The 15,335-nt window shown below is 52.7% G+C and overlaps 1 protein-coding gene across 1 annotated transcript in view; it reads left to right on the top strand.

The window, feature by feature from the left end:
• LOC122373177 (DE-cadherin-like) overlaps positions 1 to 15,335 on the top strand; it is a gene marked incomplete at its 3' end in the record, with an annotated part of 158,113 nt that overhangs the window by 20,732 nt on the left and 122,046 nt on the right. The window lies entirely within an intron of this gene.

The following is a 15,335-nucleotide window of genomic DNA, read 5'->3' as shown; positions in this document are numbered from 1 at the left end:
TCATCAGGTGTCATCGCCCGACGAAAACGCGTGGGAATGACGGCCCTCGGCGCCGACGATAGCCCCCGGCTGGACCAGGCTGCTGAACCGATGGACGCAGCAGATGGCGGCTGCCGGATCCTTGACCGAGCCGCCTATGGGCACCATGGAAAGGTACAAGAGGGTCTCCAATGATGCTATGATTATAGCCAGAGGTCACAGAGCTGATGATGATCCGAGTGTGGCACTGGAGGTAACGCCGGTCGAAGGCATGAGTCAGTGACGCTGCAGATGATGATGTGAGTGAAAAAGTCACTGGATGGTAAGAACTTAAAAGTGACTAAGTAGTGACGCCGATGCACACTTGTACGCAGGGTAATGACGCGGTCGCTGACGGCTCGATGACGCCCTAGACTTGCAATGATGTAGTGACGCCGCCTGCCGCTCTGGGTTCTCGACGTGATCAGAACACATCACCGATGACGTCTTCTGGTGATACGCCATCCCTAACTGTGAACACCCTTGTGATAGGCTATCCCTAATTGTGGACCGACGCCGACGGCTGTGCGGCTGCCATGTAGCATCACAGCGCGCCGATGGTGATACGGACTCTCAGAGTGACCTGATGACTGCCGTCGGGTATCGGACTGTTTGCTGGCGCTGTGTTGACGAGCCAAGATACAAACTGCGGTGGTGAATCGGTGCTGACCTACATGGCAAACAGGGCGGACCAACTGACGAGTCAATGGTCAGTGCATGAGGTCCTCTGGGGAAGAGGTGCCGGAAGGATGTGGCATTGATGTGTCCTGTCTGAATCACTTCACTGAAAATTTCCAGTACGTTTCGCTGTTGGAGAAAGAGGCACTCTCAAGTTAATGCGGAAATCACTGCCTTCTATAGCTTTGATGATAGGCAACCACGGTGTGAAAAACGCTCGTGTGTTTATGCCGATATCATCTTTATGTAACCTCAGTTGCGAATATTTGCCTCTCCATGCAAAAAGTGTTGATACTGTCGGTTTGGCCAGAACAGGAGCCTGCGTTGTGAGGGAACTAGGGCGTGATGGCAGCCTCGTCCGCTCCCTGCCCATCAGACCTGCCCCGGTCCTCGATCTGCCCGGCACTGGGGCGCGATCGGCGCTGAGTGTCACTTCCGGTTGATACGCGCGCTCTCTCTGGGTCATTTCCGGTACACCGGTGACCCTGGAAGTGCCCTCTCTCTCTCTCTCTCTCTCTCTCTCTCTCTCTCTCTCTCTCTCTCTCTCTCTCTCTCTCTCTCTCTCTCTCTCTCTCTCTCTTATCACTTTTGTTTATCGCATGCCGTTTGATGTCTTCAATATCGCCGCGCATATTGCTCTCCTTCCGCCAGACGCTTCTTATTCTGAATTTATCTTACGTCCTTTGATGTCCGTCATATCGCCTTACCCTGTAAACTATTTACCTCCTCTGTCGCGTCTCCTTTGCTTTCCATTTACCTTCTGTCCCCCTCATTCCCCCACCATTCCGCCGTCTGTTTTTGCCGTTCACCTCTGTGTGATGTGTGCCCGGTAATTGTGTGCGCCCGCTATCGTGGCGTTTGTCCGTTGCGAACCGGAGAGCGGCGGCTGCGTCCACAGCGCGTCACCGGCGGACGAAGGCAGTCCGCTCTATGTTTGATCAGACCCGGTCGAGCGGAGAGGAGTGGGGGTGGTCGGTCGAGCGTGGGCGGCCTCTCGGTCCTCCGTGAAACAACAGAATAGGGCAGTGTTGGCTCTACGGGTCCGAGTTGTCCCCGAGTTGATGAGTGCCGTGGAAGAGGGGCGCCCATTCCACGCTGTTGTCGTGTTTATCACACGGTGCTCGTTTGGCGGCGAGGTTGTAATTGGCTGCTGGCGTTTCCTCTTCTCACGCGCGGATTGTTTCCTGTGTATGGCGTCGCCGGCCGGTTATGGCCTCAGAGTTAGCGACGGTGCTCAGCATGCTTAACGTGCTTAGATGGTGACGTCATCTCCGCTGGTCTCTGTGACGTCATCGGGAGAATGTCGCTGGAACCGGTCACTGCATCCGGTATGGTGAAATGTGCGGTGACGCATCGTTCACCTTCCTCTAGTTGGCGTTCGTGCAGTTAACTGCCTTACCTGAGAGTTGCAGACACAGTTATCCTCAGTCAGGCCAATGCACCTGAAGAGTGGTGCAACAGTGGGCCTTACCGCGATTCAAATCAGTGATCGGTTTTTGGCAGCTGTCAATTGCAGACCTATTGCCGACAACAGTGATTTATTATGACGATCCATTGCAATTTGCGATTGCATATTTTCATGATAGGAATTGGAGCATGCTTTGCCTTCGTTACAAAATTTTGCTATCGTCTGGTATCACACCATGCAGCCTTTCGCGAACCTTGCATTGTTTGCTCGCTGCTGGTGCATGGTACCGCCGATTGGAGGTCTGACACGGCGGGAGGGCACCCGCAGCTCAGCCGGGCGTTGCTGGCCAGCCGTCGACAGGTGGCCATTAAAAATGACGCCTCCGAGCGTACCACCGCAGGCCTGTCTCCATCGACCGAGACGGACAAGAGCCCTCGCCTCTGCGCCCCGCCCCTACCCGCGCCTCACGCCACACGCTCACCACAGCTAGCGCTGTTTGATAGAAATTACCTGGCGGCGCCTCGACGGCAGACTCTGCGTGGAAAAGCCTCGTCCGGGGCACTGAGTCAACACTGGACTGTGTGTGCTCTTGTCCTCGGGCCGTTTGTCATAGGTGACGGCATGTCACTGGCGTGGAAGGCCATTGTTCTAGGCGAGGAGGTACTGGAACCCTGGTGAATGAGTAAAGAGAACCAGGTGTGACGGTGCGCGGAAAGGGCAGCCTTTTTGTGGGAAGGAAGCTAGTGAAATGACGGTTGCAATTTGGTGAATGATGGCGTTATCTGAGGACGCACGCGAGACGCATTAAATGAAGCGGAATATTTTGGGGACTACCAATTGCTCAGAGATTCTCAATCACGAATAGTCAAGCCATTTGTTAATAGTTCCTCGATTTTAACCACATCACGTTGAGTCTGTTGCTAGTTATACGTATTTTCCCTTGTCCGGAATGGTGATTTTTTTTAGCTGCGGTCGGCTATTGCACATACACATTGCACACTGCAGGGGCACTTCCTGTATTGTTCGCACTGACGTGCGATGGTGCATTCATTTGGTAAGCCATTTGGTTGGTCAGCTCACAGCTGCCAACCGAGAATTGTTGAGTGTTTTCAACTCAACAGCTTTTGCCGAGCCGCAGGGGCGCCGCCACGGATTTTTGACTGGGGGGGACGGACTGACCGACTGAAACCCCAAAAGTAGACATTCTTACCGTGGCTTTTTCGGTCGGATGCATTCAACGTTTAAAGCAAATATGCCACTTTTAACATAAGGTTTTGAACTGAAGTAACAGTTTTGTAGCTTGAGCTGAGACGAGAACAAATCAGGAGCTTTTATAGCCCAACGATCACCCTAGCCAAATATATCGGTATCGTTTTTAGGTTTGAAGACTGAAGTCATTCCCATAGATTACACTTTGTCATTCAAGTAGTCAAGTCGCCTCAAAGTTTTGTGGTCCTGTCAACCGTATAGCTTATTTCTTAGAAGCTGGAAATTTAGTGTAGCTTGACTGCAGAAGTGTGGGGTCGGAGCCGGAATCAGTCGGAGTTGACGGAGTTGAAGTCTTCGAAAATATTCGGATTTTGACTTCGAGGTCGGATTCATGGTGTAAAGTCATGCTCTTGGCTGGTTAGACGAAATATACTAGGCCCGTGTTCGGCCAGTCGTGTTATACGACACACGTTGATCACGATATCAAAAATCGGCAGTTCCGCGATGACAGGTCGGATAAGAGCTGGAGATTTTGTTGGCCGAGGTGGCAGGGGTCAGACCAATGCATGTAGGCCCACACCCCATATACTGAGTATCTAAACCTCCTGGACCCTCTCAGATTCGGCACCGGCCGTTCCATCTCCTCCATCCTCAGGACAGTCAAATCCTTCTCCTCCACGCCGCAACCCCCTGCTCCGGGCTGGACGGGCAACTCTATCCCATGCGGGAATGGCTCCACTGGAGCGTCCTTTGCCGGGTGCAGTGAGTGCCAGTGGGCTGGGCTGCCTGTTAAATTGGTCGGGTTCATCCCAAGTGTCTCACTGGGGTGGCTGCCCCGACCAATGTCTCCCACTAATTCTTTCATACTTGCGGCTTTGAAATGGTCTCATTGGACCTAAGGGCCTAATCAAATTTCGAGTGGGATAACAACCAGTAAAACGCCTCTTGGGGCGACCAACGGAGCGAGCGAGAGGGTGGGGTGGGCCTTGCACGTGCGAAATTTTCTTTCTTTCTTTCTTTTGTTGGTTAGGTGCTTCGGTCTTTTAGACCATTTCGCAACGTGTGCGAAATTGCGAGGGAATACCTCCAACTAACTTGTGCACTGCACCCTTCTAACCGGTCCCTAACGATGTGCCAAATTTGAGCGCAATCGGCCCCGCCGTTCTCGAGATCTGGAAGCGGCACCCTGCACGTGCGCACGTGCAAAATGGGTCCCAACTGACTTTTGCACGGCACCCTACTAACCGGTCCCTAACCATGTATCAGATCTCAGCACAATCGGTTCAGCCGTTCTCGAGATCTGGAATCGACCCCTGCATGTGCGCACGTGCAGCAGCACCCCAACTGTGGCACACGGATATGCATTGCCTAGTGGGTAGGTATACCTACCTACATGCCAACTTTCAGCGCAATCGGCCCAGTAGTTGCCGAGATATTGAAATTGCTACAAAACTGTCACCTCTTCGTTTTTCACGTGGCACGTGCATATGGGGTCACTCACATGCATCGGGAATAGTCCGATGCTCGTTGAAGGAATGAATCTAGTGCTACCCTACAAAAATTACCGCATGTAAATCGGTCAAGTGGTTGCTGAGATATAAGCCTAGCAAAAGCGTGACCACGGCATACTCAGAAAGAAACGAAAGACTACGCTCGCTTCGCTCGCTCCGTAATGAGTTTGGGGGGGACGTCCCCCTTCCATTCTGAGAGTGGGGGGGACGCGTCCCCCCCGTCCCCCCCGGTGGCGGCGCCCATGTGCCGAGGACATTATTTGCGGTCACTCATGGATAGCAATGCTGTGCTGGTGTGCTAGTGTGCTGCACAGTACATAGCCCCGCCGGCCTGTACACTGTATAACAGTCTCCAAGGCTCTAGTCCATCCAACCCTTCTCACCCTCTGCGAACTGAATCGTGCTCTATCTGCACAGCATCGTGGGACGCTCTGACGGCGCCGGGGGCGGGTCGACGATAGTCATGCAGGCCGTCACAGGCCGTCGGTGGCCGTGGTGCCCCGGCCCCCCACCAGTCCTAGCCGCTCCAGCAGTCTCAGATCCGAGATACGGGCCGCGGCGCCAGTCGCACGTCCGGTGCAGACGATCTGAATCAGTCCAAGGACCGGCTGCGTGACGGTGTCCACTGGACGTGGCGCCGTGTCGAGTGAACGTCTGCAGGGCCGCCCTCCGCTCGCAGTGTCCATATCAAACAGACCGCTCTCCCTGACCGGACGGTGGCTGAATGTTTACATTACCGGCATAATATTGTGTCAAATGTGATGGGTTGTTTCACGTTGGACGACGTGTGTCGGTTATAGCGTCGTGGTTCAGTAGATGTAGCTTCTCGTTTCTATCGGATTCCGGCTAGCCGGGATGAGCGCGTCCGGGTCCTGACATGTCTGCGAGGGATCCCCGGTGGCATGAGAGCTACGACCTGACAACTTGCTCGGCTAGCGTTCCTGGAAATCCAGAATCTAACCGAAAGTGGGTAATTGAAAGCTTGCCTGTAGTCACTCTTTGGAGATCAATGAATAGCGCCGCTCTCTCAAACACACACGTTTCCGTGTGTTTGTTTGGTCTTCTAACTAGGTCACAGGCCAGCGGCTTTGTTCGCCCCTATGCCGCTCACTCAGAGGGCAGGTGGGTCTGGCGGACTCAGCACCAAAAACAGGGAAGGTCGCACTGGCTGCAGGTCTGCAAACTGTGCCAGTGCTCCACTGCGGCGCCATTTTCCTCTGGGGGTACGGCACGCTGGCCGGAGCACCAGGTGTGGCTCCTGACGGTGCAAAGCTGCAAGTGCAGACTGCCGAGAGCTAAAGCTACAGTTACCGAGGCTCTCTTGCCCAGGGAAACTCCCAGCTCGCCCGTCCGCCTCGCTCTCCCTGTGGGACTCGTTTAGAGTCGAAACGGAGTCTGAGACTGTGATATTTTCCGTGCCCGGGCGGTCAGAACGGTATGCCGCTATTACACTAATTGCTCAGCTACCGGCAGAATGAGCGAGTAGCACGGGTGACTGGCGACAAACGGTGGGCGGTGGGCGGTGGGCGATGGGCGGTGGGCGGTGGGCGGTGGGCGGTGGGCGATGAGAAGCGGGTGGTGGGTGATGGGCTATGGGCGATGGGTTAGAGATGATGTGTGATGGGCGATGGGTGGCACGACACTGCTCGTCAACGCTGCCAACCAGCGATACTGATCGTAGCGTAAACCTGTAGACTGCAGAGTCTGTAGATGTTGCCAGTTTGCCACCATTATGCCATTCGTCAGAAGCCTGTTGCATCATCATAACGGCTTGACAGTGTTCCCCATTTGAGACCGGTTTGTGCTGTGACCGACTGAACAACGACCCCACCAATGATAGCGAATAATCTTCCGTTTCCCTGTTTGGGCATAATGGGGTTGCATAATAAGTATGGTGGCATCGCCTGCTTTCATACTGCCAATAATTTTATATAATGTAAAGGCAGCTTAAGAGTGATGTTGCCTGGCTTGTACTTGATTCACAACTAACAACAACTGACTGTAGTTGCCATGTTTAGCAGTAGCAATTGTAACATTTGTATTGCTTGTAAGCTGTAATGACTGCACTTGGGTGAATACCGCGGTTGGGCCGTGTCTCAGAGTAAGGAGTTACGAAGCAGAAGTGGTCCTTCCACTGCACTGTTGTGTTTGCTCGAACACTGGAGGACCGAGTGACTAATTAAGTTAATATTAAGTTAGAATCACGCATCTCATACACGCGCTACCACAGCCTCACTAACTTTTGTTTTGACATTTCGCCTCCAAGACAGTCGTCTGAGACCTTGAGTTGCGTTCCCAATTGCCCGCGACTATCGTAAAATTAGTTTCGCCGAACCGGCTAATGTCTGCAATTCTTCTCCGGGCGTCCGGTGACGGGGCGTAGTCGGAAGACTGGTGTCGGCGCGGCGAAATTTAGTGCTCAGTTGCGCGCACCGAAATGGTTTGTCCGCGCATTCCCGCGTCACATTATAGTCTAGTTTATTGCTTAATTGAGGACGTGAATTCATAATCCAAGTCATTTAGAAGTAGAGTCGTGTGGGGTAATGTTCTTACTCCAACACATTGTAGTAGAACGTCTTACCCAAAACTCACTTTTTGGTATCCATTAGATTTCATTTTTCCTCTGTACCCTTAGAGCGCGTGCCGGCCGCTGACGGCTATTCGTGCGCCGCTCCCATCCTGTTTGGTGGAGGCTGCGCCTCCCGTCCGCCACTCGAGCCTCTCTCCGGAGAGGTTTCATTTTATGGCGGATTACCGACTGATGAGAGCGAGAAAGCTGGCCGTCAGCTTGTCCCGAAAAAAATGTGGCCCCTGCCGGGAAAGATGCGGAATCAAGCGATACCACAGGAGCCCAGGGCCCAGACAGCGCAGAGGGATCGTTCGTGGGGAGGAAACGTTATCTGGCAACCGTTGCGTGGAGACCACTGGCAACCGCTGGCGGTTACCTGCCGTGAGGTGCGGTGCTGCACTGAGACTGGTCTGACCGACGGGAGGCATTTCCGGATATATGTGGGAACTGGGAGCACTGACTCACTGGTGCAACTAAGGGATTATACGAGTATTATAGCCCCGGTGCAAATTCGGTTGCGGGGCTTTCTTTGTGCACGGCCGCAAGTTCTGGTTCGAATTATTGTTAGGTTGGATATGCTGCAACAGAAGAAGAAGCGAATAAGTCTTTCATCTATCAATCCTCCCCTCAAAACCGGTCCGTCCTAGTTTCATTGGCTAAAAACTAAAAGCCGTTTTACCCTATCCTCCGGCGACCGCACCCGAATGTGTCACCCTCCGAGGGAAGTTTACCACCCGTCCGGCGCGAGCAGTGACGCCCGCAGTGCGTCATTTAGACACGGTGCGCCATTTACGGCGCGGTGCGGCGGCGATCGTGACGCGATTCGCCGCGCCCGCGCCGTTTCTGCCGCGCCCAGGGGAGCGCCTCACGCAGTCGGCATTGGGGCGATATGGTTCATCTGGCGCTCTCGAGAATGGCGGTGAGCGTAGAGGGGTTCTGATTCACGGGTTTGAGGGAGGTTTTTATGATCTTTGTCGGCCTCGTTTCCCTTTTCAATTTGGATGATGGTGTAGATATTTTTCTACCTAGATATCTATCTGCAAGCTAGTTGTGTTCGAATAGAGAGTCCTGTTTGACGAGTCACAAGTGTTGGACACCGATTCACTTTGTTCAATGTTCATGTGCATTGGCGATTCACTTATATGTTGACTAATCTACTCTAGAAGCTAGAGGTTAACCCTTGTGTTGATCTCTTGAGAAGTGAGGAATGGGTTTCACTGCATTATGATGTGATAAATTATTGCATGGATTTGCTCGGCTGGCCTTTCCGTATCACCAGCCAAACGGAAAACAGCGGAGACCGCAACAGTCATGATGCATGCACATTGATGCATCGAACATTGCACATCCGACCGGGAAACCACCCCCGCGGTGGCTGATCTAGCCTCGCCGCGACTGACCTATAGCCTCCCATCGGCTTTTCTATAAGCCCACTGCAGCGGCAGTAGCCTGTTGATCAAAGAATGGCTCCAACTCCCCACCGCTCGCCTTTTTTTCCGAGCTCCTGCGGGTCCCAGCCGTGTGATCACCGTCTCTACACCGCCCCTCAGCGCCACCGGCTTCCGCGTAATTGTTATTTGTTCTTGCGGGCGCGGCAGTCGGCGGCCGCTTCACGCCCCGTCACGTGCTGTCACGTGACGTCACGTGACGTCACGTGCCTTTCCGTGGCGTTCCGTGCTGGCTGGCGCTCACCGCCTGTCTCCTTTTTCCGGCGTGTGTGCTCAGGGACAGCACGGTTCCATGCGTGCGCGCATACCGGTACAGGGGAGACACCAATAAGCCATTGGCTAATGGGATACTCGAAGGGTGGAGACGACGGCAGGGGCGACAGCGTGGACGGCGGGGGCGGGGGAGAGGTTGGGGGTAACGTTGACGACTGGCACCAGTACCTCCGAGTTACGAATATGGAAGGACAGGCGGAAACAGTCAGAGGCTGGGACGGGGCGCGGGCGGACGTTGCGTGCGATCGGAATTGTTTGTGCGTGCCGCGGCACTGCCGGCCGCCCGTTCGCTCCTTATTGCGTGGCTAATTAGGGCTGTATCAGTGTTTTTAAGTCGGCCCCTGTCCGTCAGCCACTCAGTCGGCTCCCTGGTGGGGAGAGCGGGCTAATTGGTGGCGTGCCGGACCCGCCGCGGACGCCGAGTGGCCGCTGATGATTAGGGGGGGGGGGGGTGGAGGGAGGAGGAACGTGTCGGTACGCTGTTCTCGGGGTGTACAGATGACACTCCTTTACGCTAAATCTGACCGAAACTGGTGGTTTAGGGAGATGCAACATGTTTCTCAGTATTCGTTTATACATATGCCAGACATTTTACACGATGCATTCTTTACATGGGTGTGTACTGCTATTTGAATGTTTTCGTCATTTTGCTTTTCAATTTATTGTCGCTTGCCATGACTTTCTCCTGTTACTTAAACATGCCATTTTTGCTGTATTATAATGTTGACGATGTTTTTACCTGTTTCAGGTAAGTTTCTGCGGGCGCTACTCAAAACTGCCGCTGTCATCGGAGAGTCTTGTAATCACAGCCTGAGGGATCAAGGTCCTCGAGAAAAATCGTAAGTGTTGTGAAAAAGCAACAACACACCAATCAACGAACCAACAAACACACAAACAAACAAACAAACAAACAAACAAACAAGGGTCTGAAACAAGAAAAAACAAGCATTTTGGATACACAATGCCCAATCCAAAAGTGTCTCTTGGATACGTGCTTATTAATTGTAAAAAATGTCAATGCTATCATAAAGCATTTGTTCAACATTCTCATAACATTTGATGGCTCCGTATTGATCATAAGATCATGTTAGCTGTAATTGTATAGTGAGGCGTATAAAGTAAAACACTTAAAGGGACTATCCCACCTTCAAAAAAGTATCATTTAGGATTCGGAAATGTTACTCATGATATTGTGACGAACCCTGCAAGTTTTTACGCGTTTTTATCGTATACTTTTTGGGATATTGCCACTTTTACATTTCATCGTGACGTCATTTAGATTGGATCTGTGACGTAATGAAGGATTTACTTCACATCAATGTGGGGGGAATTTGGCAGCAAATATACCTATTTGCTCTCAAATATGACGCGGCTCATACAATAACCAAAGTGTCTCTGATTGGCCTATTCGTAAATCAAGTGATATTTCACTTGAATGCGTGACAGGCGTTCAAAAGGCAAATGACGTCATCAGATTGCCGCTAATGGTTAAGAGATTGGGACTTGCACAGGGAAAATTTTCAAATGAAGGGAACGAATTTCTTCAACACCACGAGGCTGCGGGGGTTGCGACCAAGATAGATAGCGGTTTCTGAACCTCGCCGCAAACTTGTCTATCTCAACTCAAACCTAATGTAAAGGTGGGATAGTCCCTTTAAGGTCAATTAAGAATCGTACAGCACTCTTTCCACGAGTGCGTGACGGAGTAAAGTTGTTACGGGACGCTCGACTTTTCATATTTTATCATCTTTATGGTAGTAGTTTTGTGGCGCTCGTTATGGTGTTAGAACGAATCAATAATTCGGGTGAGTGCGTAAAATGGGCGTGTAAAATTCAGCATTCATATTGCACAATGAACATGCATTATCTTCACGGCACGCATCACGCATGCCTAGCCTGCTGCATGATTATTATTTCTTATGCTTAGAGTTATCTCGTGGCGGGATGAAAACCGAGTTATCAAATAGCAAAACTTAATGATACTATTAGATGTGATTTATTATTTCCATCGATGTGGTTTGATTGGCCATTTGGGACCAATTTTCGGCCCCTACGATAAGAGTCGCTGGTGCGCCGTTTGTAATCCCAGAAGCGCGATGGTCAGTGCGGTGCTTTCCAAGTCACATGGCTCTTTTAGAAGTGCATTTCAAAATGCGATTTAGAATTAACTTTGTCTAAAGAATATGCAAATTCCTATTCAGTCTAAGTATCAAAGTACTGCAAATGCTGTAAAACCGCTGTCCTCTGGTTGGAAAACCAATACCTCCTGCTCACTTACTGATTCATTAGTCACTACCAATGCCTAACGATAACTCGTAAAGTACCACCGTACTGTTCACTGACCGGCTCAGTGGTCACTGACCAATATCTATTGGTCTACTAGCGGAGGTCGCTGACCCTTGGGGAGCACAGGACAGTTGCGTCTGTCGCTCCGCATGTCGAGAATCGTTGGACTGCTGGTATGCTCCTGTTATCTAAAGCCGTGTGTGGCGTTCCGACGCATTATCGAGTGAAGTCGGGGTCGCTAATTAAAATTAGCCGAGCTGCGTCGCCGCGAGGCTCGTAAACCCACACCTTCTTCGGGTTGGATGGCAGAGAAAGCATCCAAAACTCTCCCAGCGTCGAACGTAATTCATTGGACGGAAATGTAGTTACGAACTTGGTCCATAAGTTTCGGTTTTCCAAATTTTATGTAGCATAGTTTGGAAACCGGTGAGAGCGGGGTACGATAAGGATTGAGGGTGCTCACTGCTCAAACAATGCAGCGTTCAGCTTGACCAGTTACTGATTGTGTTCGTGGTTACTGTGCAATGTGATTTGTTGGTCGATTTTTCATAAAGGTTCAGCATACTCTAACCAGGCTGTTCGCCTATTTAGAACGCCCACGAACTTTGTGCTCGGTTATTGTTTCTGAAATGGTTCTGGACTGAGACGGTCTTATTGTTATTACAGCTTTTTAAACAGCATGTGGCTGACATTAGTGTCCCATTTGTAATGGAATTACGCTATTGGATGGCGGCGTTTATTGCTAGGTTACATTTGTCGTAATGGTCGCGGGGCACTACGATATGAGTCGACGGCATTCTTTCGTTTAGAATACGCTCGAATGGCTTTGATCGGTGCATGCTTTCGTAACATTGGTCTTGAAGTGGGGATAACTTTAACTGAATGACTTTCTTGTAAAGTTTGCTTAAAATGGCGTCACTGAACTGAAGCTTACACATGCGAAGGCGGATTTATGATGCATGATATCTATGTCAGGAACTCAGCCCGACTGTTCAGATTCCCCTCTCGCCTCTGGCTTTGTGTCCAAATCAGGTCTAACCAAAAGACTGTGGATTTGGCTCCTCACGTCTTATTGCCACAATAAATCAGGTCATTCAATCGTACAGACAAACTGTGCAATGGCCAGTATAACTCAATTACGACATGAGCGCAATCGCTACCCGTTTATAGCCTCCTTGAATCACGGTGAGGCCGTGTGTATACAAAATAATTGCCGAGGAAATGTAAGTAAATCCCTAATGGGGGCCTGCCATGTTAATATAGCTTATATTAACATGGCCAGGCGTCGGGTACCGGTAGCCGAACGAGGTTGATGTTAGAGGCAGAACTACAATCCCGCCTCTTAAGATTTTGGCTGTTCGGCGCAATTTAGTTGGTGGGCTTCGAACAGGACAGCAGTCCCATTCTCAACAGCGTGCAACAAATTACGCCGAACACGTTGCCGCGGAGCGAGCTGACATAGCCGGCACATCAGTCCGACTCCGAGAGCCACACCACACGGACAACGTTCCGGTCCCGCCCGAATCTCCTGCCAGAGTGCGCCGCCGCCGCGGCACCGGCCCCACATCACCGCCAGTCACGTGATCCACGGGTCACCAATCAGCGAACGCGCCGCGCGGCGCGACCGAGCGCCCGCCGGGTAGACTGCGCCGCAGCGCTGCTCGCTGCAGCAGCGGCGGCCAGCCGGACGGCCCGGCGGCTGTAAATATGTAACAAATACTAACATTTCTCCCCACCAAAATGTGGGAACTCTAAAGTTAACACATTTTCAACAAAAACGCGCACACATTTACATGCAGGCACACTTCACTTCACTGGCCGCACGCGAACTTGGTTGCGGCTGTCGTTGCGGGCCTCGTGAGTCCTCCCGCAGCTGGCCATGGGTCCTTGGACCGGAGGCCAGCGTCATCGGCTACGTCCTCTTTTTCCTCCTCTTCCACAGGCGTGGGAACGCTGGGAAGTGAGGCGGTACTTCCGGTGGTGCAGGCGTCCTCCGGCTCCACCTCCGCCTTGGGTCGTCGCTCCTCCAGCGGCTCCGTAGACGTCGTCTCTTCGGATACGGCTGCCGACAGTCACCCAGCGTCGGCGTTGACGGGCACCGGCGGGGCCGCCGGGGTGCTTCAGCACTCCATTGGCCACGGTCCACCCCGTCCACCGCAGATGATGGGGCGATCTCCCCATGGAGAGACGAGGAGGGCCTTAGACCCTGACTCCGGGCCACAGCCCAGGAGTTGTGTTCGCCCGGCGACAGCCCGGCTCCGCCCTCGCCATTTTGCTCTGGGTCATCATTTGACCCCTTGACAGAGAGAGTCATCTCCCCGTCTTTGCTTGTCACCGTGTTATGTTGCTCACCGCTCAGGCGAGTCTTTCCTGCATTGAGCAGCTCTGGCTGCGAGGTTCGCGCCTTTGCGGAACCATGATCGGATGGTGAGCGTTCATCCGACGTCAATGTCAAATTCATGTCATTGGAACAGTCCACTGGCTCGTTCCAGTGTGGATCAGGCAGCATGCCATCCACATCCATGGCCTCATTTTGGCCGACCTTCATTTCAGCCAGACTTCTCACCTGTCTCAGCTGACGATAGTGGGAATTCTGGTGACCGGGCTGATTCAGCGAATCATTGCCGTGGTACCCGTGAAGCGCGTAGCCAAAGACCGTCTCTATGGCCCGCAGACCCTCTCCGATCTCAATCTGCCTCCACAACACGACACGATACAAATAATCGATGCCGATTAGGAGATCCACCTCCCCACCGTCAAAATCGTCGGCCATCAAATCCGGCAGTCCGGAAGGCCCAGTGGGTGGTGAGGTGGCTGGGAGGGGTGAGCACAGCAACTCTGTGCTCCACATCTTCAGCGTCACGGGATCGCCACCGAACCGACTTCGGAGCGTCACTTGTACCTGATCATACGGTCTAGCTGCTTCCGTCCGTTCCTGGAAGCCGGAACAGGCAAACATGCCCGTACCTGTTACAGGGAGTCCCAACTCCTTGGCCAGAGAATCTCTGACATAGGAAGCATCTGAACCTCCATCAATGAGGAGGCGTGCCTTTCGCTTGCCTTCCGGTCCCTCGACATCAACCAATGCCGTCAGGAAAAACGTTTCTTTTCCAGAGATGCCTGTGGCATTGTAACATCTGTGGCTCTGGGAACCTGAGTCACCAGCTTCGGCATCGGACTGACCACCCTCAGTTGTGGCCTCCACAGGGCAGAAAGGTGGAGCCTCAGGCGACAGCCCGGGCGTCTCTTCACCGATCTCCTCATGTGGGGCAGCACTCGCAAAGTGAAGCAGCGAGTGGTGCCTGTTGCCACAGATGGCACACGAGTCGCCACGACAGACTCCAGCTAAATGACCCGTTCTAAGGCACCGATAGCAGGCTTTGGAAGCACTGGCGCTCTTCCATCGGGCCTCCACCGAGAGCTCCTGGAACTCCGCGCACTGATCCAGCCGGTGGGAGCCGCGCCCGCAGCACCCGCACACTGACGCGCTGGGCTGTTTCCCTGGGCACGCTGTGCGTTGGGCGTTCAGACTCCTGAAAGCAGACGGCGCCGAGATCGGAGTGTCGGATGAACCGGCACTAGCCTTGCCTCCCCTGGCCGACTCTCGGATTCGCATCTCATGTTGCAGGAATTCCAGAAACTCGGAGAAGTCGCTGCTCTCTCGTCTGGCCCACTCGAGACGCCAGCTTTCTGGGATTTTATCTCTCACGACCGGCAGCATCAGACTAGAGAAACTGTCAGAACTGACTCCCAGGGTACTCAGCGCGCGAGTATGCGCCATCAAATGATCTATGAGAGACCTCATCGCCTTCAGGTCATTTTGCGGGACCGACGGCATGCTCAACATGTCTCTCATTAAGGTCTCTCGGACCAGGTCATCACGCTTGAAGCGCTCTTTGAGAGCTGAGACAGCTTCAGCGTACCCGCCACCTGAG

Source organism: Amphibalanus amphitrite, unplaced genomic scaffold (assembly GCF_019059575.1).
Source record: "Amphibalanus amphitrite isolate SeventyFive unplaced genomic scaffold, NRLGWU_Aamphi_draft 001455F_arrow, whole genome shotgun sequence".
Classification (NCBI taxonomy): domain Eukaryota; kingdom Metazoa; phylum Arthropoda; class Thecostraca; order Balanomorpha; family Balanidae; genus Amphibalanus; species Amphibalanus amphitrite.
Note: the sequence above shows the minus strand (reverse complement) of the source record. Positions and strands in the feature narration are given on the sequence as shown.